Source organism: Callithrix jacchus, chromosome 4 (genome assembly GCF_049354715.1).
Source record: "Callithrix jacchus isolate 240 chromosome 4, calJac240_pri, whole genome shotgun sequence".
Taxonomy (NCBI): Eukaryota; Metazoa; Chordata; class Mammalia; order Primates; family Cebidae; genus Callithrix; species Callithrix jacchus.
The window spans coordinates 16,110,001-16,136,035 of record NC_133505.1 but is presented as its reverse complement, the minus strand read 5'-3'; the positions used below and the strand labels follow the sequence as shown (position 1 = coordinate 16,136,035).

At 42.6% G+C, this 26,035-nt stretch overlaps 1 protein-coding gene across 20 annotated transcripts in view; it reads right to left on the bottom strand.

Moving 5' to 3' along the window:
- The window catches only part of LOC128931702 (uncharacterized), a 664,375-nt gene that overhangs the window by 160,152 nt on the left and 478,188 nt on the right, over positions 1-26,035 (bottom strand). For 7 of the 20 annotated variants that reach the window (XR_013533728.1, XR_013533734.1, XR_013533733.1 and 4 more), the window contains one exon: positions 273-25,490. The exons of 11 other annotated variants lie outside the window; for them this stretch is intronic. The gene's annotated coding sequence lies outside the window, so the exon portion shown is untranslated. Of the gene's footprint in view, positions 1-272; positions 25,491-26,035 lie in introns of those variants that run through there. 2 more of the 20 variants (XR_008480455.2, XR_013533719.1) reach the window with 2 other exon arrangements.

Genomic DNA, 26,035 nt, shown 5'->3' with positions numbered 1-26,035 from the left:
AATCAGAAGATACGACATAGGAAAAAAATAAGAATGAGTAATGTTGCCTGTGTTTTTCTCTTTTCCTTTTTTTTTTGAGACGGAGTTTCGCTCTTATTACCCAGGCGGGAGTGCAATGGCGCAATCTCGGCTCATCGCAACCTCCGCCTCCTGGGTTCAGGCAATTCTCCTGCCTCAGCCTCCTGAGTAGCTGGGATTACAGGCACACGCCACCGTGCCCAGCTAATTTTTTGTATTTGTAGTAGAGACGGGATTTCACCATACTGACCAGGATGGTCTTGATCTCTTGACCTCGTGATCCACCCGCCTCGGCCTCCCAAAGTGCTGGGATTACAGGCTCGAGCCACCGCGCCCGGCCATCTGTGTTTTTCTTTTTCCTAGAAAACAAGCAGAGGGAAATGGAAAAAAAAAATAGTTGTGATCTTAGATGTCTTACTTTATGCCAGTCCTCAGAGCATGAGTAACAAAATGAATTGGAGATAATCTGGAAAAAAAAATTCTTCCAAGATAGGGTGGTAAATATGACCTCATTTCACCAAGCTTAGGAAAGAGTAGACACCAAATTGAAATACATTGCTGGAAGCATGACAAATGGACCTGTTAGGGGAAGAGATTGAATAGAAAGCTATGTCAACAAGACAGACGTCCATGTGAAAACCCAGGAACCTGAAGGCGGATGCATACCAAAGAGCAAATAGATGAGAAGACAGGGAGGGATAGAGGGATATTGTTTTGGGCAGGTCAGTGTTTCTCAAACCTGGCTAATCATCAAAATTGCTTAGGAGAGCTTTGAAATGCTGTTTTTTGAAATCCTATTATAAGTTGGGAAGTTGGATCCTAAATTTGTATTTTAACAAATGCTCAAGTGAATCTCTAATATAGAGATTCAGCCACTAAGCTGGATGAATAAAAAGGGTGACAGATTTCTAGCACATGTTTCTTAAATAGCATATAGGTATGAGTTCATAATGATGGGAGATTTCAACTTTCTAGACATCTGCATTTCATTTAGTCAAAAGCAGAATAGCAGAAAACTCGCCTTACTAAATTTCTAATAAGATTGAGCAAACAAATGGAAAAACCACTATCCTAGATATGTTGTGACCAAGTGGGTTAAAGTAATATTTAGCAAAGAGGATGAGATAAGAGCATTAGGAAAAAGGTCATTGAGTTCACAAAGTTTGGAAGAACAGAGGTGAAGATAGCATGATTCAGAGATAAAATTCAAAGGTAAAGAACACATCATTCTAAGGCACGAAGAAGGAAGGTTCATTGTACTCAAGATGTTTCAGAAATTTCTCCAACATTCAAATCTCGCCATGCAGATACATGGTTGTCCAGTGGGGCCTTAAAAAAATACAAACACTTCTATTACTTCTCAAAGTTGTATCCAGTTTGCCTAGGGTGGGAAACCAGCATGAGCAATTATAAAAATCTCCCCAGATGACCAATATTCAGCCTTACCTGAAGATGACTGCTCTGGAAACCCAGGTTTTAAAGGACAGAAAAGGAAGACGGACACAAAAAGTGTGGAAGAAAGTGACACAGATAGAATTTTGAAGAAAAAAAAAAAATGACCTACAGCTAGCAAAGAAACAAAAAGGCAAAAAATAAAACCAAAATAGCTTTCAGCTATATTTGGGACTAGTTTGAGATCGAGGATTAGGATGGGCCTGTTGTTTGGCAAGACCTCAAGAGACCTTAGAAGGCTGGAAATGAGCCACTATCTTTCCAATTTTCTAAAATGGATAGAAAATGGATTCTGTAAACTACAGATGATTGAGCTTGATACAGATCTCCGACAAGATTCCAGAATCATTACCCACGCAGTGTTATAATGGGCGCCCAAATGACAAAGAAGTGATTGTAGGACCCAGCATGGGCTCACAAGAACAAGTCCTGTTAGTCCAGCCCACTTCCATTCCTCAGTAGGGAGCTGGCAGATAAAGATAATGGACACACATTTCCTTTCAGGCGTGTGGACTTCAGCAAAACAAGTGGCCATGTCTTCAGTGATACCCTTGTAGAATCTCTGAACGTTTTAGTGGGTTTTTAACTGTTCAGAAGTTTTATCCAAAGAATACCCATTAATGGACTGATATCAAACCTGGTAAGGGGTTCCTGGTGCCCCAGTGTTCTGCCAGAGAAATAGTTCACCACCCTGTGTGTGAACTCAATATTTTTCCCAATGACTTAGAAAGAGCATGCACATTACTTCCACGAGAGATAGGTGTGATAGTGCAGGGATGATGTGGAAGAATCAGAGTCTAAACATATTTCCGATGAGTCAGAATTCTGCATTCATTTCTGATTTCCATATTTAAAGAGTCAAGTATTCAATCTGAGATATATCTCAGGGAAAAACACTAGCAGGGCAAGGAAGCATAAACCCAAGCTATATGAAAACCAAATGAAGCAACTGTCTCGCTTGCTAAGGGAAGACAAAGAGGAATAAGATGGCCGTCTTCAGTAATTCAAAGTCTGTTTTGTAGAAAAGGGATTAAAGTCATCTTGTGTGTTCCAGAGTACTGAGAAGCTTGCGGGGAGCGGGTGTGTGCGCTGAAAGACTTCTCTATGTAGAACCAAGTATTAACAATGAGTTGTCTGCAAATTGAACCAGACTTCTCAGGAAGCTGAGTTCTTCAACGCTAGATATATGGGGGCAAAAGCTGGGTGCTCGCTATGAGGGATCTTATGTGGAAAAATCAGGCATCAGATAAAGCCGGATGACTCTGAGGGACATTTAGATCCTCATATGTTATGACTCTGGGAACATAAAATATACTTGTAGAACACATTTGGCACATTCTGTCCATGAAGGGTACCCAGAGGTGTTTCTAGAACAATGAGGGGTGGATGGCAGGTAGCAATCAGGGCAGAAGAATATGGAAGAAATTGACGTGCTGTGCTTGGCTTCATCTAAGCCAGGATAGTGGCCCTTGCTCCCCTCGGGGCCTCTGGATGTCATGCGCAGAACTCCTCGGCTAGTTTAGCTATGATCCAACTACCTGTTCTTGTTCAATGAGAGTGTTCTCCAGGTATCTTGGTAATGAGATGTGAGTTTCCTTCCGGGTGAAGTTAACTCTCGATTGCCCACTGGATGTTTGTCCCAGGTGGGGAATCTCCAGGCTCCTGAGGCTGCTGCTAATTAGAGAACCCCCAGGACACAACACAGCAGGCGAGGGGAGGACCCTACCCAGCCAGCCACTAAAACATCCATTTGTAGCTCTAGGTTAGAAAAAAATTGTAATGCCTAAATGAGGAATGATAGTGAAGCCCCTGACCAAATAAGGCCTGGGAAGTATTGGTAGATTTTATCCAGATTATCCCCTCAACCCTCACTATAACCACAAGAAATTGATATGTCTGCATATTTATGAAATGCTGCTGAGCTCAGTGCTCTTTGATAAACTTCAATCACTCTTTTACATGCTCAAATGTTTTTATCAAATGCCTAGAGCTTCACATTTTGTCAAATGGCCAACTCTGAGTCCCAGGCAGGGAACAGTTATACTGAGGAATATTCAAATTGAGAAGGTATTTTAAACCTAGGGTACTTTTTAAAGTATAAAAATAAATAGTCACTGGTGCATGCTAATTGTAGCTAGCATTTACATAGAAAGGAAAAACCAGCAACTGACAGCAATAATTACAGATGATAATGATCATGACAATGACACTCATCTGACACTTACTATGTGCCTGGCATGGCTCTAAGCACTTTCTGGATAATAACTGAACCCTCACACCAGCCCGGTGAAGTAGGTACTTTACCACCATTGTACAGGTGAGGACATTGAGGCTGACAGTTGGTGAGTGACTTGTCTGGGGTCACACAGCTAATAAATGGTAGGCCAGATGGCCCCTCTCCAGAACTGTTCTCTGTATTGCTGCAGCATACCGCCTGGCCTGAGTTTCCTGGACATGCATCCCAGCCCTGGAAGGAAATTAGCAGACTCGGCTCAACTCCACATTAAGGGAGAAATGGAGCCTCTCAGAGGCAGGTTCATTTGTTCATGCTTTCGTTCATTTCAACTGTTATTTCTTGAGTGTACTCAGGCAGGCATTAGGAGATGGGCCTTTAGTGGGCCCAAGGGGGTTGATTTCTTAGACCTTTGCTCTTGTTTGCAGTCTCACATCATCTCTTTTTTTATACCTCTGCAGAGGAAAAGAGGACCATCTGTCAGAAAAGAGGACATTGGAGGGAGGAGCAACGCATTTCCCCATCCTTCCAGCAACCGCCTGCCCCAGGCTGCAAGCCCACCATGTGCTGTAACCCGGGAGTGTGCTGAGCCCTGCTTGCAGAGGCTGTCGGACTGGCTGTGTACATCTCTTCCCAAATCCATGACATCATGTTGGTACCTTGAAATTAGCCATGGAAGGAGCACATACACCATGAACTTAGCAAACAGTACTGCAAATCAAGGTGTGCATGTTTGTATGTGGTTTGTCAAGGTATGCATGTGTGCATGTGTGTTTGTGGTTTGTCAAGGTGTACATGTGTGCATGTGTGTATGTGGCTGGTCAAGGTGTACATGTGTGCATGTGTGTATGGGGTTTGCCAAGGCGTGCATGCATGCATGGGTGTTTGTGGTTTGTCAAGGTGTGCATGCGTGCATGTGTGTATGGGGTTTGCCAAGGTGTGCATGTGTGGATGTGTGGATGTGGTTTGCCAAGGTGTACATGTGTGCATGTATGTATATGGTTTGTCAAGGTGTGCATGTGTGCATATGTGTATGGGGTTTGCCAAGGTGTGCATGCGTGCATAGGTGTTTGTGGTTTGCCAAGGCGTGCATGTGTGCATGGGTGTTTGTGGTTTGTCAAGGTGTGCATGCGTGCATGTGTGTATGGGGTTTGCCAAGGTGTGCATGTGTGGATGTGTGGATGTGGTTTGCCAAGGTGTACATGTGTGCATGTATGTATATGGTTTGTCAAGGTGTGCATGTGTGCATATGTGTATGGGGTTTGCCAAGGTGTGCATGCGTGCATGGGTGTTTGTGGTTTGTCAAGGTGTGCATGTATGTATGTGGTTTGTCAAGGTGTGCATGTGTGCATGTGTGTATGTGGTTTGCCAAGGTGTGCATGCGTGCATGGGTGTTTGTGGTTTGTCAAAGTGTGCATGCGTGCATGGGTGTTTGTGGTTTGTCAAGATGTGCATGTATGTATGTGGTTTGTCAAGGTGTGCATGTGTGCATGTGTGTATGTGGTTTGTCAAGGTGTGCATGTGTGTATGTGGTTTGTCAAGGTGTGCATGTGTATGTGGTTTGTCAAGGTGTGCATGTGTGCACATGTGTATGTGGTTTGTCAAGGTGTGCGTGTGTGCACATGTGTATGTGGTTTGTCAAGGTGTGCGTGTGTGCACATGTGTATGTGGTTTGTCAAGCTGTGCGTGTGTGCCCATGTGTATGTGGTTTGTCAAGGTGTGCATGTGTGTATGTGGTTTGCCAAGGTGTGCATGTGTGCATGTGTGTATGTGGTTTGTCAAGGTGTGCATGTGTGCATGTGGTTTGTCAAGGTGTGCATGTGTGTATGTGGTTTGCCAAGGTGTGCATGTGTGCATGTGTGTATGTGGTTTGTCAAGGTGTGCATGTGTGTATGTGGTTTGCCAAGGTGTGCATGTGTGCATGTGTGTATGTGGTTTGTCAAAGTGTGCATGTGTGTATGTGGTTTGCCAAGGTGTGCATGTGTGCATGTGTGTATGTGGTTTGCCAAGGTGTGCATGTGTGCATGTGTGTATGTGGTTTGTCAAGGTGTGCATGTGTGTATGTGGTTTGCCAAGGTGTGCATGTGTGCATGTGTGTATGTGGTTTGTCAAGGTGTGCATGTGTGTATGTGGTTTGCCAAGGTGTGCATGTGTGCATGTGTGTATGTGGTTTGTCAAGGTGTGCATGTGTGTATGTGGTTTGTCAAGGTGTGCATGTGTGCATGGGTGTTTGTGGTTTGTCGGAGAGCTAGCTTATCAGCCCATTACTGCACACACCACGGGATATCTCCCCAAGAGACAAGATGACAAACCTCATGCCATTCTTCTTTCTCCAGAAACTGCATTTAGGATAATGCAGAGTACACACTTGTCTTTCCTCATGATTCCCTCTAGAGCCATTATCATCTGTCAAGCAGAACTTTCATTATGAACTTTTCATTCCAAAAAGGCACTAAACCCCCAAAGTCAACAGACTCATGACTTCCCTTGTCACAAACACAGACCCAGCATTTCTTCAGATCTGCTGACTCCCTTTCCAAAATTCTCAGCTCGCACTTTTGGCTTTTTCATTTTCCTCAGCCCTGTTGAATCCCCTACTCCTGGCATAAATTACAGACAGGCCTGCATCTAATCCCAGCTCTATCACTATAGATTGTCTTTAAGCCTCAGTTGTATCATCCCTAAAATGGGGATTCTAGTAGTACCTAGCCTCAAAAGACTGGTTTGAAGACTAAGTTTCTGAAAGTATACAAAGCACAAAGCAGAAGCCTGGCATGAAAGGAGAGGTTGCTGCTATCACACACTCTACCAGCAACCAGACCCTGCACACTTACAAACATTTACCTGCTGCCAGCTCTGTCCAGACACGATATAAACAGGGTGAATGCACCATCCTCTTCCCTACTTTCTGGGCATTGATTATATGGGTCCCTTATTCTGCAAGGCCTTTTCCTACCTATTGGAGTTCTAGCCCTATTGGGGTTCTTCAAAACCCTACTTGAATTCCACCCTTATAAAAATTCTTTGCTGATCCTCCCAGTTGTAATTAAACCCTGGATTCTTTGCTCTTCAGCAAAGAGCAGAGGCCACTGAGTTCCCCAAATGGCAACATTACTTTTCTCCTCCCCATCATCCTCACTTTGCCTGAAAAGTTGATGGAAATTTGCAACTTTTCTGTAGATCTAAAGTTATTCCAAAATAAAAAGCGTGACGGAAAAGAAAATCTCTGACAGTGTCTTACTTTCATTCCAGCTCAATGGTGCATTTAAAAAGATGTTTATACTGTTAAAAAGATAGTATTTTAGTTGTTTCATTTGGGAAGCCCTGTACAGTATCCATGATACCAGCTATACCAGCAGAAACAAAGCCCCTTCTTTGTTATTCCCCCAGCTGAGAATCATAATAACCAAATGAGGCAGGTTTAATAAGTGATAAGTCATAGAATCGGTGTAGGATGTGCTCAAGGTATGAGGACCTACAGAGTAAAAGATGTTTAAAAGAAAACAAATGTAGCAGTTATAGAAAAGTAATATCAGTTCACATGGATCCATCAACAGCGGGAGGTTACTCAATGAGCACACTATGTACATATAAAAGTAATATAAGGCAAAAGGTATCAATACTTTCCTTGAATTGAGTTTGTTATGGGTCAAATTGTTTCTCTCTCAAGTTTATGTGTTTATATGTTAAAGTCCTAATCCCCAACTCCTCCAAATGTAAGATTATCTGGAGACAAGTTCTTTACAGAAGTGTGGAGGTTAAAGTGACTCCATCTTGGATGCTAATCAACCATGTTGGATTCTGATTAACCACAGTTCCAGGAAGGTCTCTAAGATTTCTAGTTTATCTATTGTTCCCTTTTTTTTGAGGCGGAGTTTCGCTCTTGTTACCCAGGCTGGAGTGCAATGGCACGATCTCGGCTCACTGCAACCTCCGCCTCCTGGGTTCAGGCAATTCTCCTGCCTCAGCCTCCCGAGTAGCTGGGATTACAGGCACACGCCACCATGCCCAGCTAATTTTTTGTATTTTTAGTAGAGATGGGGTTTCACCATGTTGACCAGGATGGTCTTGATCTCTTGACCTCGTGATCCACCCGCCTCGGCCTCCCAAAGTGCTGGGATTACATTTCCTTTTGTAAAATTAGGTACTTACTGTAAATCTCGCCCTTAGGTAAAACAACCTTGATGTTATCAGACCTCAGTTGTCCTACACATCCCTTCTGAACCATCCCTTTTTTTAATGGTATATAAGCCGTGGGTCTGGGGATAATGGCACAGGGGTCCAGCATCTTGTTTCACCATCCCCCGAGACATGGACGTGTCTTCTGTTCGTAAGTCCCAGTTCTTTCTAAGAAACTAGATTTGTCAGCCTCTTTCTTTAGCCTCTGAGCTTCCTTGGACTTTGGGGTTGGTTCGCATAGACCTGCCCACCATGAAACAAAAAGTAATCAAGTTACAGTGATTTCGAGTGGGCTCTTATTTAATATAACTGGAGCCCTTAGAAGGAGAAATGTACACACACACATGCACACAGAGAGAATATCATGTGAACATGAAGGCAGAGATCTAGATGATGAGTCTGCAAGCCAAGGAATGCCAAAGATGGCCAGCAAACCACCAGAAGCCAGGGAGAGAAGCATGAAACAGATTCACGTTCAAAACTCTCCAAGGAACCAACCCTACAAACACTTTGATCTCATACTTCCAGCCTCCAGAACTATGCAAGCATACATTCCTGCTGTTTAAGCCACCCGATTTACGGTATTTTGTTATGGCCACCTAACAAACTAAAAGAGAGTTCGTCCCTAAAACTCCACACAATGTCTTTGTTTAGGAGGGCTAGCCAGCCTGGCCAGGTCTGCTGTGTGGAGATAGTTCAGACCACATCTGCTTTAACTGTCTAGAGTAACCTGAAGGGGGCATGAAAGATCCTGTGCCTGGAGCTCATTTCCACCTGCTTCAACATTCCCAGAATTGGGCAATGTCCTCTTCTATTAATATTTCAGTTCCACCCAGAGGTCCTGGAACACAATCAATTATTCTCCTCCAAAGTGCTTTCTACCTTAAAAAGCATGATGTTTTTATTGATGGTATACTTTTAAAATGTTTTAAAGTATATCTACAGAGCACCCTGGCTATTCAGATCTGGAAATTGGTTAACCAATAAGATATAAAGACAGAGAGACGCTGTTATCTTTGGCAAGGTTGCAGAGCAATTTGTACGAGAGACTAAGATAGGCTCGGCACCCCATTTCAGAGGCTGGTCAACAACTCAGACGACCTCCAGGAGCTGGTGTTGTCAGTCCCTCCAATTGTGGATCAATACATAGTCTTCAGGCCCAGGACATTTCTATTTCTTTTTTCAGCTCAATAAAACTTAGTTCCAGTCTCTTACAAGTCAAGAAAAAAGAAACGGGTTGCCCTAACGTATACCCAATGAAGACCCAAATCATATAGCCTGATAGGAATTTGTTAGACTCCCAGACCTTCCAGCAAGCAAATGGAATGTGTCCAGAACCAGGCTCAACTCTTCTAAAGAAGTTAGATAGGCTTCCCCTCTATTACCAAGTAGCCTTTCCTTTCTCAAAGCAGAGCCTTTCTTTTTTCTTCTACCCATGCTACAATATTAGAAGCAAAAGGGAAGCAAATGGAAAGAATTCTGAACTAAAAAGCTTCCAGTGGGGGAAGCTCAGCTTCCCGCAAACCCTACACTAGAATCCCTCAGCACAGAGTGAGGGTCCAGGAAAGCACATGGGCTGTGGCCCTCTCAACATGTCTGAGCCCCCTTCCTTCTTTCCCATCCACAAGGCTCGTGCCACAGGCTCTCCTGGGCCATTGCCACAGCGGCCTATAAACAGCACTGTCTGCAAGGGAGGCAAGGCCAGCCACAAGGCAGATCACAGATAGCGTTTTAAACTTAGTATCAGCCCCTTTGAGAGGAGTGAAAGCAAACAGGTAAAATTGATTTTAATAATGTGTTCTATGTAACTCAATATACCAAAAACATTTCAACATGTAATCAATATAAAAATTATTAATGAAATAATTTGTCTTTTTGTGATATCTCCAAATTTTGGTATTTTACACTTAACAGCACACTTGATTCAAACCAGCCACATTTCAAGAACCAAACAGCCACGTGTGTCTAGTGGCTACCATATTGGACAGCATCAGGTTCAAGCATCCTCAGAGTTTGAAGAGATCTCTTGTTGCTTCAAATCTTGGGAAGGTGTAAGATGTTAGAGGACAGATATTTTCTCTTACACATCTTTTATATTTCCAGTGGGGTCCATGAAAGAAAGTTCTAAGTTCCTTTTTTCCCATTAAATTCATTTAGAACTCAATTTCCTGCCCTTACATATGTGGTTGTCTGCCTGCAAAGACTTCTTTCTTCCCTTCACTTCCCTATTTGCCTCAAGGCATCTATTTTTCCCCCTCTCCAGTTTAAAAGGCAGTTCTTCAATGAACCGAACTGAGACAAACACAGCTTCCTTGAAGCTCCAGGGAAGGCTTGTCCACTCTTCTGCTATCACGCCTACCACGATGCACTGCATTGCTTGAAAACATTACTGTCTCCTCTGAAAACTGAGTAATTTTTTAAAACAGGAATGTATCTTATCTCTGCATATCCAGTATTTAAGGAAACTTTTTATTTAAGTATAATTTTATAATAGCAGTTTAATTATCTTTGTATAATTAGTATCTGTCTCTCTCTGTACATTATAAGCTTTATGAAGGTTAGGACTACGTCTGACTTTCCCAGTAATTAACACATAAGAGACACTCAATACAAATTATTGGATGAAGAGATGATTAAAGGATTTGATAGTAAAACAACTCACTCCTCCAGCAGCTATCTCCGCTAGAGAATCTCACCCCTCCAGCAGCTATCTCCGCTAGAGAATCTCACCCCTCCAGCAGCTATCTCCGCTAGAGAATATCACCCCTTCAGCAGGTATCTTTCTACTCTTAGCAATTCTCGTTGGAGCTAAGTATGGCCTCAGAAAATAAATACGAATTCTATCCCTTCTTCTAGTTGAATTTCAGATTCTTCTGCTTACCAAGTTTGCCACATTATTTCTTTTGTCAATGTCTCCTTTTGCTCTACTTGTAAAATGTTTAAACTTTAAAAAAAAATTTTTTTTTAGAGACAGAGTCTCGCTATGTTGCAGGCTAGAGAGCAGTGGCTATTCACAGGCACAATTATGGTGCACTCACTGTACACCCAGTACTCAGCATAGGGTCTACCACGGGCTGCTCATGACATGCGTCTCAGTTCCCCAGAATCAAATGATCCGAGAGAGAGAGAAGGAAAGGGACCAAGACAAAAGCCACAGTGTCTTTTATAACCTCATCTTGGGAGTAGCTTGCAATCATTTTTGCCATATTTTATTGGTCACCCCCTGGTCCAACATGGGAGGAGTCCACACAGGTGTGAACACTAGGAGGTGGGGATCACCAGGGGTCCTCTTGGAGGCTGGTGGTGGCTGTGGATATGGAGTAAGGAATGAAACACATGACTTCTAGATAGCATAAATCCCAAATGCAGTCCTCTCTGGCACCTGAGTCACCGACCTTACTACTACGCAACTAGCAAGTCAGACCCTGCCCGTGTGGAGCCACACGTGCCCTCTTGCCACATGAATATTGCAGCTCAGTGTTTATGCTGTTGAGTTATTTGCTACCCTTCTTCAACGTGGCCTCACATGAGTCCATCTGGGTAAGCCAGGCCCAAAGTCTGGGAAGTCAGCAACGTCTACCAGCAATGCCTAAATAGACCTTCATGGGAATAAATGCAGCTTAGTTTGGTGTGGTAAATAGATTCATTTGTCCATTTTTGGTTTCAAATTTTTGAAGGCCTAATTCAAAGAGAAATCCATACACATCTAGGCTTTCTGTAGCTGAAAGCAATTAGCCACATAAGCAACTGTAAAGAAACCTAAAGGGAGGTTCACAAGTTGAAAAAAGATTGAAAATTAATCTCACCACAGGTGACAAAATTTAGGTAATAACAGTAGTAATACCAGAAGTTCAAGGCTATTTGTTTTAAATTTTAATGCTGCTTTATGAACCTAAAAGCCTTGGTAGGCAAATATTGTGTGAATTTCCTGCAAGTGGAAAGTAAAAAGCTTTGTCACCCTAATGATAAGTAAAAACGGGTAAACAGTCACGATATCCACACAAAAACATGACAACAGTGAGCCTTCAAGCGACATTATCAAATACACAAACACTACGGGTGTCTGCGGTCCCACGGGTCCATCCTGCGGACACTGCCGGATTACCTGCTGTTATAAGACTGTGTTCCACTAGGAAAACGTGTCTGACCATAGATCGTACGTTTATGCACACAAGTAAAACATGCATGCAAATGCTTTTAAAGAATGCAATTAAAAAAATACATAGAAATGATATACTTTTTCCTTCCCATACCATCTTGTGAAACTCACTTTGGAGATCACTGCCTTAAGCAAAATTACCCTCCAGCTATTCCGTTGCACTTTGCGGCAGACATGGCTGGCCAGAGGAGTCGGGACAGAGGGGTGGGGGGGCGGATTCTCTCCTGCCTCTATTTGTACTTAAATCCACATAAGAACTAAGGAACTTATGGAGGAAAAGATGGATTGAACTCTAATTCCCCTTAGGTTTCTAGGATACAGAAGAATGCCTAATGAATGAGAGAGAGAACTCCCAGGAAAGGATGGAAGTTTTCAGGAGGATGCTGCGGTGAGAGCGTGTGAGTTGATAGAGCCAGATTACAGTGGGTTCAGGCAGCTTTACTGTGAAACTTTTGCTGATGGAATGTAAAGCTGGGTGAGAATATTCTCCCTCTTACCATGGAGATATCTCATGGATGGATTAACAAAGATCTACTGCAAGTGACTGGAGGTTGCTGCTTGATGGGAGCCCCATCCCTATACTTCTATTAGGGTATGAGCTGAAAGGCCAAAGCTCAGCCATGCCAGGGTAAGAGGTCATAACACAGAAAGGCCTGAGAATCTCCACTCCCAAGCAGCCAACACCGGAGCTTGTCTGTCACCTGCAAGGGTGACTGATGCCGAGGCTACAGATGCCTGGTTCCTCTGCCTCAGAGAGGAGGAGCCTGTTTTCATGAAAAACAGTACCTCCAGCAGTACCAGCAATGTTCTCACTACAGAGTGAACCCTGTAGAAATTTCCAGCATGGGGCTACTGTGTGGTCCTGGCTTAGCCAGCCATGAAGTCATGAATGACCAGAACTGATTTCCGGATACATGTGAATATCCCTAGGGATTCATAGAAAAGACACTGAGAAAAGAATCCTGGATACAATGTAGTTGTCTGCAGCCAGCAAGAATGTTTTTAGAACCATGGTTTCATTTGTATGAGCAGGCAAGTGAGACTGAGACATTCCTATGATACACCTTAGACTGTCCTGCTGTCACCACTAGGTGAAGTTTGAGGATTTTTAATACGAAACCGAGATAACAGAGTCATTGGAAAAATTATTTCTGTCTTAATTCAAGAGAAAAAGAAAAAATACATAAATCTATTAAAATAATTTAGAGTCTTCAAAGCAAAGCAAAAAAGAATCTATTCTATTAAAAAAGTAGAGCAATGGGGTCTGGCCATCTTGGCAGATACCCTACTACATGACAAGATAAATAATGTAGTGGCAGTTAGTGCAATAGCTTCCATTTTAGAACAGTTCAAAAATATCTGTGGGGAAAATAAACAATCCCAATTCCTTCAGTGGAAGAGCTGAACCAAGTGTGGAAGCCAAGTAATCAGCTGCCGGCACACAGGCGTCCACACGCCCATTCTTCTCCTCTCCCTGCAGACATCTCACTAAAATATCAACAAGAAATAAAAAGTGGCTCAAGCCCACGTGGCCAAAGAGACTTTGAGAGGAGACGACAGTACACAATTGATATCAACGAAAGCTGAGAGCTGGAGAGGTGAACTGCAGCTGAGTTAGCAGACCAGGGAAAGGCGAAATTTAAACCTGCAGCAGACAAAGCCACAGATACAAGATCCTTCTCCTTGAAGAATCCTGGCAAAGCCAAGGTATTCAAATTGCAGATCTCACAGGAGGCCAGGATAGCAGGGGAACTGGGAGAAAGACTTCGACGTGACTCAGGAAAATGGGAGAGTAAAGAACAATGGAGAGTCTCAAACAGAAGAGAGAAAACTCAGGACGGCAGTGAAGAGAACCCACAAGAAAACGCGTTTGCTGTCCCCCAAAAAAGCAAAACCCAGATTGGAAAAGACAGAGCGCTCTTAAGGAATAGTGCCAAGCAAAGAGAGGTGGAGCTAAAAGAATAGTTGGCATGTTTAGGAACAAGATTGTTGGCTTTATCAGATGGTTTAGGGATGAATTAATGATGGATACATGTAAAACATGAGCAAATAGAAAAAAGAGGCAATTATTATGTCCAAAGAAAATGAAAAGTTGTATAAAAAGGAAATATAATTATGACTCCCTATAACATGTACTATAATATCACGTAGTAAGCTCTATTTACATAGCTGTGGCAGGCAGCATAATGGCCCCTGTATTAGTCTGTTTTTGCATTGCTATAAAGAAATACCTGGTAATTACCTGGGTAATTTATAAAGAAATGAGGCTTAATTGGCTCACGGTTCTATGGGCTGTACAAACATGGTGCCAGCATCTGCTCAGCTTCTAGTGAGGCCTCAGGAAGTTTACAATTTATGGTTAGAGGTGAAGGGGGAGCGAGTGTATGACATGGCAAAAACAGGAGCAAGAGAGAGTGCAGGAGGAGCTGGGCTTGTTAAACAACCAGCTCTCATATGAACCAACTGAGCAAGAACTCACTCATCACCAAGGGGTTGGTGCTGAGCCACTCATGAGGAATCCAGTGCCATAATCCAACCTCCAATACCTTTCAACCTGAAATTGTGAAAGGGAATCACCTTTCAACCTGAAATTGTGAGAGGACAAACATCCAAACCATTTCGTTCTATCCCTGGCCCCACAAATCCTATGTCCTTCTCACATTTCAAAAGGCAATCATGCCTCCACAATAATCCCCCAAAGTCTTAACCCATTTCTGCATTTCAAGTCCAAAGTCCAAAGTTGGAGATGAGTTCCTTCCACCTATGAGCCTGTGAGATCAAAAACAAGTCATTTACTCCCAAGATAAAATGATGGTACAGATATTGGATACATAATTAAATCAAGAGAATGAGAGAAGGGAGGAAGGAATGAGAGAGAGAAAGAAAGAGAAAGTGTGGCGAATAGAGCGAGATGCCAAATAATTAAGGGACAGAAGATAGTGGAAAGAAAGATGTGAAACATCTGAGGCTAGGCCACACGAGACATCAGAGCTTTTGCCTTGCACTTTCTTGGGTCACTAACTCTTGGGAAAGCCACTTGTCATGTCTGAGGATGCCTAAACAGCTTGTAGTAAGGGCCAAACACAGAAGAACTGAGACATTTAGCCAACAAGCAACACCTGGAAGCTATCCAGGTGGGTGCCCTGAAATCACAGCTTTCTGCTTCAGTCAAGTCCTCAGATGACTACAATTTTATGAGAGACCTTGAGCCAGAACAAGCTCATAAAATCACCTCCAAATTCCCGTCCTACTGAATAGATAAGAAATGATTTTTATATTATGGCACTAACTTCTGGAATCATTTGCTATGCAGTAATAGATATCTGATGCATAATTAAATCAAGAGAATGAGAGAAGGGAGGGAGGAATGGGAGAGAGAAAGAAAGTGTGGCGAGTAGAGAGTGAGATGCCAAATAATTCTCTTTCATAGGAGATAGTCAATAGGTAGTATAGAACACTGAAAAACAGAGTATAGAGCCATAAGCATATCATGAAATACAGAAGAAGGAACATCTGAAAGAAGGGAAACTGCCTTGAGAGATTAGGAACTGAGAGTACAGAGTGGCACTGAATCTTTTTAATAACACTAAGAGCTATATTTGACTTTTACATTATACACATATCACCAACTTTTAAAAAATCATCTTCCCTGGATCTAAGCACAAGGTCCAAGATCAGAGACCATCTTGCTTAGAGACAAGCAAACTCCCAGCTCTTTGATTCTGTAAGAAGAGTATTAAGAGAAAGTGTGCTGAGATGAAGGACAGGGCGTCTTAGACGGATGTCTTCTGGGAGGAGCGTGTGACAGTCAATCAGAGCCGGATAATCCGTCCAAACAGGTAGTGAGGTCCACGGCAACATGACAACTAATCAGGTGCCTGAAATAAGGAATAGGGTCTTCACGCTGAAAAGGTGATAGGCCAAGGAGAGGAGCAGGAGATGTTAGACCACGCATCAGACTTTCTCCAGGAGCATGGGGAAGATGCCCGTGCAAGTGAAGCAGAGAAGAATGAGCTTAAAATATGGGCCGCTTTAAGGAGAAAGACACTGGAGAAATACTTAACTGTTTTTACACACGCTCATCGGACATAGAATGTAACGATGACAAATCTACAAAGCGATTCCTGCACTAACAGATGGCATTAGTACAATCATTCGTACAACAGATGATGTTAACGCACGTCCTTGAATAAAGACCCTCTGCTAATCAGACTGCTGTAAGAAATTCCCATTCAAACGACAATCACTTTTATTATTATTCCACTCACTATAGTCTTGACATACTGTCTTAAAGTGGGCATGGAATTTGAGTTGCTGAAACTACAACAGTCTCAGGGTAGATGTACTGTCTTCTGAATCAATGCCAGATTCCCATAAAATGAATCGCCAGCACCATAAGATTTTAGTATTTTATATGCATGCTCCTCTAAGTTTGCCAGAATGATGATAATGATTATCATCATCTGCTCTAAATCGTGTATCTTTTCAGGGCAGCTTCTCCCATGAGAAGCTCATGGTGGTCTGCTGGGAACCGCTGCTCCAACCCTCTGCCCCACATGAGGAAGAAATTGCTTAGCTGGAAAAAGAGCGTAACAATACGGAGGTTTTGAGGGCTTATCATTTCTGTTGGGTGGCCTCATCATTCACAACTGCCTGAGAAAGCGCAGACAGGAGAACAGGAAAAGGCCACCCAGACTGAAGGGAGAGCAGATCTTGGGGATGATCTTCCTTATTTGCTTCACATGGCTCTTGGCTTTCTCTTGACATGCTTTCAATCTCTGGTCATACTTTAGTGAAGCCATTCCCTGCTCCCTTGCCTCACCAAATGCTGCCTTTCTCAGCACAAGTATGATGTCTGGTCTCTAAGCCTTGCGTCTCAGGTCTGGCTGTCCCTTCCCCAAGTCCTCCGACCCTACTTTCTCCTTCGTTGCCTCTTCACAGCTGTGTCTCTTGCTTTTCTGGCACCAAATCATCGAAGTACATTAAATGGTATAAGCACAGTAAGAACATTTGCACGTCCTTTTCTTGCACCTCCACATCTGTCTCTAAGAACACTTGTACATCCTCTTCTTGTACCTACCTTCACATCTATTTGATTCCGGGGAGTCTTTATTTTATTACTCAAGACAGCTTATCCTAGCAAGCAATTTCCAAGCATTCACCCAAGCAGACTGGCTCAACCCACTCTCCTATTCTTGTATTTGCTTACATCTACTAAATGGTTTTAAATAAAAATTACATCCCCCTGAAGGCCCTTTGATTCATGATAAGGATAAAAGTACAAATTTACCATCAGAGAATTACTTTCAGGGACAAAGTCCCAAGTCAAACCATAAACTATTTCTACATTGTTTGTGTAGACAATAAGCTCAGGCTTTGGGCCATAAACCCATCACCAAGAGGGGGGACACAGAAGAACAGAGAATAAATAGTTCCTGCCTTTGGGGACCTTAGTGAGTGCAGGAAAAGACCCAGAGAGACAGCAGTGCATTGAACCAGCCAGAGTAACCCACTCTGGAAGTCTTTAGAGAAGTCAAACACCTACTGGATGCCCAAAGACTGCATGTTGAGGTTGGGAAGAGTAGTCACATGAAGAAAATGATTCCTGGGACCTCACTAAAAAAGAAACCAGAAAACAATGGGAAGACTCAGTGAGTTCCACCTTCAGAAGAGGGCACAAGATCTTTGAGGCTTTCCTTCGTAATTACAGAAGGAATTTAACTACAAAGGATCCAGACAATAAGGACTTTGTAAGATGCTGGACCGTCTACTGCTTCTCCATCATTATCATTTGTGCAATGCTCTGTTTTCCCTTTGCAATTAGCAGTGAAAGCCTTAAAGACAAAAAAGGTCTTTTGTGTTCATCTTTGGGGGGTAGTGTTATATGCAAAATTTTTAGTGCCACAAAAGAAGTAGCATTTGAATATAAATTCTCTCAGCAAGGCAATTTACATCTATAGAAGGGTGCGTCACACTGATGGAGCAATGGTGAAAGCACACCTGGACAAGGGAGGGGAAGGAGCTCTTATTCCTGATGGTGGTAGTCCCTACTGCTGTGTCATTCCCGTATGGGCTAGGGTTAGACTGCAAAGTCTAAGCTAATTCCAATTGGATATTTTAAAGAGAGCAGGGGTATGAGCTGGAGTGGCAGTGTGGGTAGTTTAGCAGGAAGGACAGTTATGGGACAGGTCAGAGCAGGTAACCAAGGGTAACTCAGGTCAAAGCAGGTGACCAGAGCAGGTGACCACAGCAGGTGACCAGGATGAGTCAGGACGGAGCAGGGGACCGGGGGAACAGATGTGAACCACTAATTAGAACTGGTGGAAAAGGTTGTTTACTGAAACCACAAGGAAGTTAAACTTTAAAATGGAGAATTAAAGAATAAGAGAGCTGAGCATACTGACATACTGACTCTTTGAAGAGAAACTTGGAGTTTACTGTATCTAACAGTAGTAAGGAAACCAACCCCAAAGGACAGTGGCAGCTTCTGAAGGAGAGGGAAGTGTGTTGATTTCCTAGAGCCTGTTGCAGAAGGGAAAAAAGAGACCTTGAGGATTAGAGTAGGAGTTTAGGAGAAGCCCCAGAGCTGCAACAGAAAACACATTATGGCGTTCCTTCAAAACTGGCAACAGAACATGTGGCTCTGCAACATGACTTACGTGACAGCACAAACAGTGCCACTTTCCCCCAGGTTCTTGCAGCTCCTCCAGTGAGAAACTGCTTTTAGCTGGTGCACCCAAAGCCAGTTGGTAGCATAAAAATGACATCAAGGCCCACTCCTCCCAGTTGTTAACTGTATTCTGCTGGCAAAGTTAGAAAACTACCAAAATGTGCCTTAAGCCCAAGAATACTTGGTAACCTGTCCAAGGCCAAAATCAACTCCTCATCTTCTTCTTCACTGAAAATTCACTTACTATATATACTGAGGGTCTAACTCCACAATAGGCTCTAGGACTGCAAGGGGCCTTAGAGCCTTTAAAACACACACACACACACACACACACACACACACACACACACACATATGACTATTCTAATTGAGCAACCGCGTGGTAGAATAATGGTTAGGAGCCAATAATTGGTTTTGGAACCAATCTGCCAGTATTCAAATGCTGGCTCTACTACTTGTTGGCTCTATGACTCTACGACATTGGATTGGTCACTTAATCGCTCTGTAACTCAGTTTCCTCATCCATCTAATGGGGATAAGATTAGTGCCAATCTCATGGGTGTGTTTTTCCAAGAAGAGGCACACCTTCATCTAAGCTTGAACAAGAGTAGAAGAGAAAGAGAGAAAGATGCTGTTCACTCTAGGCAGAGGATTCAGCCAAAGACACAGTAGAGTCAGGGGTAGAAAACTGACAAATTGCTTCTGGCATCTTGTCTTTTGTGATCCTCAATACTGACCACAGGAAGCACTGGCTGGGGAAATTACATGGGTCTCTAAAACTGGGCTTGAAGATTCCTTCTTCACAGGACCCAGCATGGCTCACAAACAGAAGAAAAAAAAAAACCTCTTATGCAGAAGGATGAACATCTTTGTGCTTCAGGTCCCATTATTCACCAAGTGCTCACTAAGCACCCATGGAAGATGGTTGTTAAGTGCAGAACAGTTAAAAGGGACAGTCTTGGTTCAAATCCTGTTCTGCCAAAGATTTAACTTCACTCTGTTCCCTTGGAGACTGTGATGATTAACATTGAGCATCAACTTGATTGGATTGAAGGATGCAAAGTATTGTTACTGGGTGTGCCTGTGAGGGTATCACCAAAGGAGATTAACATTTGAGTCAGTGAAACGGGGGAGGCAGACCCACCCTCAGACTGGGTGGTTGTCATTTAATCAGCTGCCGGCTTGGATAGAACAAAGCAGGTAGGAGTTGGAAGAGCTGACTTCCTGAGTCTTCTGGCCTTCATCTTTCTCCTGTGCTGGATGCTTCCTGCCTTCGAACATCACACTCCAAGTTCTTCAGCTTTTGGACTCTTGGACCTATACCAGTGGTTGGCCAGGGGCTCTCAGGACTTTGGCCACAGACTGAAGGCAGTGCTGTTGGCTTCCTTACTTTTGAGGTTTTGAGACTCTGACTGGCTTCCTTGATCTTCAGCTTGCAGACAGCCTACAGCGGGACTTCACCTTGTGATCTTGTGAGTAAATGCTCCTTAATAAACTCCCCCTTGACCAGGCACGGTGGCTCATGCCTGTAATCCCAGCACTTCGGGAGGCCGAGGCAGCTGGATCACGAGATCAAGAGATCGAGACCATGGTGAAACCCCATCTCTACTAAAAAAATACAAAAATTAGGTGGGTGTGGTTGTGCACACCAGTAGTCCCAGTTACTCAGGAGGCTGAGGCAGGAGAATTGTTTGAACCTGGGAGGCGGAGGTTGCAGTGAGCCAAGATTACACCACTGCACTCCAGCCTGGCACCTGGCAACATAGCAAGACTCTGTCGCAAATAATAATAACAATAAAATAAGAAACTCCCCCTCATACATACATCTATCCTATTGGCTCTGTCCCCCTATAGAGAACCCTGACTAATACAGAGACCTACATGATTCTGCTACAATGCCACGCAGACCCAATGCTCAAACATATGCAGTTATTTCTAGCTTCTCAAAGAAACTACACTTTCTCCTGCATGTTGCCTTAGTGAGAGCTGTAGTGGAGCTGGAATCAGAATCCAGGTCCATCTGATGGCACAGTCTGCGCTCTTACATACCATGTTGCCCTGCTGAGCGCATCGTAGATGTCAATACATCCATCACAACTCATCACAGTTACTTCTCTAAAACCTGGGAACATGTTTCACATAAGCCCCAAACTCCAATCTGCACCAGCAAATTGTAGCCCAGTTTCCCAAAGGACCAGAAACTGCTTCCAACATCTTGAGGAGAGGCTGGTAATTGTGTGCAGAAACTCTCTTGCTCACACACACACAATTATCTGGTTTTCACATGCAAATATCCATCTGCACGTGGGTTTCTTTGGTAAATGCCAACTTCATAGGTGCAATCCAGGTGCCCACATTTGAGAATGTGGCATACAGAAGGACCCTCAAGCTCTGAGTAAGTTATGGACTGGGATCGTTATTATAATTAGTCCCAGAGGATATGTCTGTCATTCAGTAACAATGCTGGATGATGCAGCCTCATTCCCTGATCTGTCTACCCCCATTTCCCCACTCACCTCTTTGATAAGAAAAGCCAGCCACGTCTTGCTTAACCATCCTCCCCGCCCCCACCCCATCTTTAAGATAAAAAGCCCAGATGTGGGTGACCCAGCTGTAGTGTGTGTCACGTTTTTAGCATCTTCTTTATTTAGAGCTGGAGAGAGGGACTCATTACAGAGAGGAAGTCCACAATGAAATTAGAAAACATTTGATCAGACCATTGTCCCAACACAATATGTGCAATGAGGGAAAAATGCTGGAGTTGGCTGCAAACCCTGATTGTGTGTTTCAGCCTCAATGGATTGCTCATCACTGACTTCCCCCGTGCTGATCAGAAAAGGGAGCCTGACATCTCCATAGGTAGAAGCTGAGCTTCTGGAAATGGGGAGTGTCAGCAGGGTAGGCAATTTCTCTTTCCTCTTGTAGCTTCGCTCCGCAGTGGAAGCAGGACTTCGAAGTCAATCACAATTAGGACACCCTGGACCTTCACCACCCTCAGTCCTTCCTTGTTCCCTTCCTGCTGAGGAGCAGAAGCCTCTGCACTGACCTGGTGGTGAGGAGTGACTTCTTCCAAAGCATCTAGCCCTGGGCAGGAGGACTTTCCTTCAGCTTCCTGCTGCATGAAAGAGGCTTGCTGCCAGGAACCAATGCCAAGGGCTCAATGCACAAAAACCGCTCTTGGCCTTCAGCTCTGTTTCTGGTAACTCAACTCTTTTATTAAGTAGGGCAGAGGTCAGAAATATATAGGTTCCCAAACACAGGCACTGATGGTACATTTCGAGCTCTGGACAAACCACTCGGCTATAAGGATGTCCAGTTATAGCTCTAAATATGTGATCTGCATGACATCAAAATCAGCTGGATAAATACTAAGCCAGCAGAAATTAAGCCCCGAAAGTGCAGGCTGGAGCCCTGATTTAAGAGAGAAAACACTGGATTTCATAGAATAAAGATGGAACTTTAGCCCTGGCTTGGTAACTGGCTCTGGGCAATTAGACCATCTAGGCTCACTTGCAAGATAATTCAGAGTTTTCTTATCTTTCAGAAAGCTGTTGTGAAAGTAAAATGCAAGGACTGCTATTAAAGAAATCTGGAAAATTAAAGCATCATATAAAAGTAAAGTGTGAGTTTTATTGCTGTCAGGCCTCACAGCAAATCCTCTGCCATTTGTTGGGTTAGATTTCATTCCCCATCTGGTGTTAAATGTGTTGTCTCTTCATCTTCTTAAGTGGCATAAGAGATTTGCCATTCTCAAAAGACATGGAAAAATCCATTTCTTGGTCCGAGTTACAGAGCACATTTAGGATTGAGCTCAGGAACTCAAATAGAAGCAGTTGACTAAATAATTTAATCCAATGCAGCATTAATGGATACCAGCTTAGCATCTGGCACATACTAGGTAGTCACGAGGTACTAGCTAATTTAATTAACTAATTTAAAAGTACATAAAGAAAAATCCTATTAAAAATGAAGCCAAAATTGCTCATCAAATACTTTCTATCAATGATACCTAGTGTGTACATACCTCTGTTTTTTTATTTTTACCTAATATATCCATCAAATCAGAATCCCCTCATCTATAAGTCAGTTATCCAGCACCTTTCTGTATGTAGAATATTGGTTAGCAAGCAGTTAATAAATAAAGATCATGGTACTTTTTATTCTTATTTTACTCACAATTCCAACAAGTTTATCTCCCAACCATCAGTTAAAAGAAGAGAGAGGAGATAATATAGAGAAGCATAAAGAAACTGTTGAAAGTGACAATGGAAAACATAGAAACCAAATGACATGTCAAGGAAATTGGAAACGCACATGTAAGAATTATGAGTCCAGGGTAAATAACCCCATAGATCTCCATAAGCCTTGGGGACATCATTGTATTGAGTTACTTTGAAAATACAGGATTCAAATCCAAGGTTTTTTTCATTATTGCATTAGTCACGATAACATTGAAAATAACCTTTTCTTAATAACTCACCATACTTTGTTTAAAAGGCAGACAATGTCTGTGATATATGTTAGTGGATCCATGTGTTAAACATAGAGACTGCATGCGGGGTAGTTATAAAAGTATCTTTATTCTTTATTTTCATTTTCCACTATCCCTCTAAACCTGTTCTGTGGAAGTAATGATTTTACTGCCTCTTAGTAAAAATTCAAGAACGCTTTGTGAGTTTTCTGATTCTCATAGGTAAAGCCTTGTAAGTCATGAGCCAAGTACCAGTTCCTCGTGCCTTCAGCCTACAGAGGTCATTTATCAACTCTGAGCAATCTGGTGTGGAGGCTCTTCCCTGACTTTGAGTGGGGATTGCTTTTCTAACATTCAAATGCCTCACTCTAAAATCCCCCTGACTTAACCTCAGCCTAGGTAAGGAGCATTAGAGGAGAGGCACAGAATCTGTGCAATAATTTTCAAGAGAGTTTCTCTCAAAATTTCCAATTTGGTGTCCTGTCTCTCACCTCACTTTGCTGTCTGACCTCTCTGACTTCTTGTTGCCGCAGTCAGTACAAACTCCTCATTTAACATGTGATTACATTAGAAACTTTCCACCTAGAATAACATAAATTGGGACAGGGAGTTAGATTTTTAATGGGATAACCATTCGCCATGCATAGTTACTCATTCACCAAGGGGTTTTTGATAGCTTTAAAAAAAACTATATTTGGAAACATCTGGATTTTTTATGAGATGTTTCCAATTTAAATCCAGATGTTTGTGATCTTGTAAGTAGCCAAAAGTTGGAAAAGTAAATTACAGTGCAGTGAAAGAGCCCTGTTTTTGCTATTATTATTTAGATGTAATCTGACTGCACATGAAATTATACATCAGAATTCTAGATCTAAGTCTAGAATTGGACACTGAACTTCTCTGTATATGGAGAAAGCTATTTATGCTTCTAAAGTCATTTTCTTCATAACCAATAAAGTGATTTATGTGTGTATTCTGAGAATCCAATAACGTAAGTAGCTATTGCAACTGTGAAAAATATTTTGTTTTGAATATAAACAATAGAAAAATGCAATTTATAGCAAAGAACTTACATTGGAGGAGTTCCTTTCAAAAAATAGTCTAATTCTTCTTTCTCTAAGTGTGGGCTGTACTTAGTAACTTGTTTCTAGCAAACAGAAGGTAGAAGAATGGATGGTATTTGACCTCATGATTAAGACATAAAAGGCACTGAGGCTTCTTCCTTGCTCTTTCTTAGATCAGTCCCACTAGGAGAAGCCAGCTGCCATGTTGCGAAGATGCTCACGCAATCCTGTGGAGAGGTACACATTGTGAAAACACCGAGACCAATAGCCAGCATGGGTTGGGGCTTCCCGCTAACCACTATTTAAGAGTGACTCATCTTGGGGGCAGGCTCTTCAGCCCCAGTTAAGCCTTCAGATGATCAAAACCCCTGCTGATAGCCTGACAGCACCCTCATAAGACACTCCAACCAAGAACCACTCAGCCGAACCTCTCCCGTGTACCTGACCCACAAAAACCACACACTAAAAAAGGTCTGTTGTTTTAAGTGAGTGTTAATCTGTCGTGCAACAATAGATAATTAATACACAGTCAGATTTTCTAGTCGATTATAGGAATTAGCAATATTCATGAAACCAGTGATAAGCTCACACACACACCAACTCCCTTTTTGAATTAAAAGAATAACATTTTCAGATTTTATCCCTGAAGTTCTACTTCAGAAAAAATGCCTGAATCTGACTTTTAAAAATCAATAGCTTGTCAAAGGTGCTGGTTATATGCAACAAGTTCCTGTGCTAACTACAATTATTTTTAAGTGGGTGGTATAAGCACAGATTTTCATTACACTGTGCTATGTGCATGCCTGTCACTAATAAACTTCCTGACAGTGCATCTAAAGTTACTTCTAGATCCTTCTTGTATTGGCTCCTTTTTGTAATGGCTTCACTTTCCTTTTTGTTTGGGATCTTACGCTCCGAAAGGGAAGCAGGTTTACTATGAAGATGAAACCTATCTTTTGTGAGAAGGAGATTTTTAAAAATCATACTTAGGACAGTAAATAATGCTTGTGCAGCAAAGATTATAATGCCATCATGCGTCTGTGGAGTTTGCAAGTACACATACTTACATAATCCTCCTAGCAGTCCTAGAGATCAGGTTCTTATTTTTCCCATTTAAACAGGCAAAAACGATTCATGTGAGAATTGTCTAGGAGTTACCTGCTCTTCCGGACCACCAAAGATAATCCTCTCAGTGCAAGTCCAAATTCTACTTTTTCTTTTCTCCCAAAGATGTAGAATCCTTTCTGGAAAGGGGCACAGGTTGAAATGCTAGGGTAGGCAAGTTGGAGTATAATAAAGTCTCATCAGCTACGGTTGGGAGGGTGTTAGAGAGAGAGAGACATAGAGCAGCAGTGCGGTGTTAGGGGAGAGAAGTTCAATGTGTTCTATGGGCAGTTTATTCCTCTCTCCTTTAACTTCGTTTGTGAGATGTGAGAAATTAATGGAACCTGTTTTAATTATTTTTGCCTGTTGAATTGTCCTTTTTCAACCTATCGCTTTAAAACTTTTGGATTTTAAGATGGTACATTTTCGAATGTTAAGGTTCAGAGAGCAGAAATGACCCTCCCAGAATCCGATCTTCTAATTGAACTGTTTTTTCCACTTCGTCCCTTTGCCTCCTTGTTCACCTATTCATGCAACGAATAGCAACTGGTCACATAATGCACTCAGGGCCTTATCCTAAGCCTTGCGAAAGTAACTTAGCTTAAAGGTACAAAAACTGCCATTTTGAAACTCAGCAAAAGAATTACAGACCTGAATTCAGTCACCTTTGGGTCAGATTATTCCC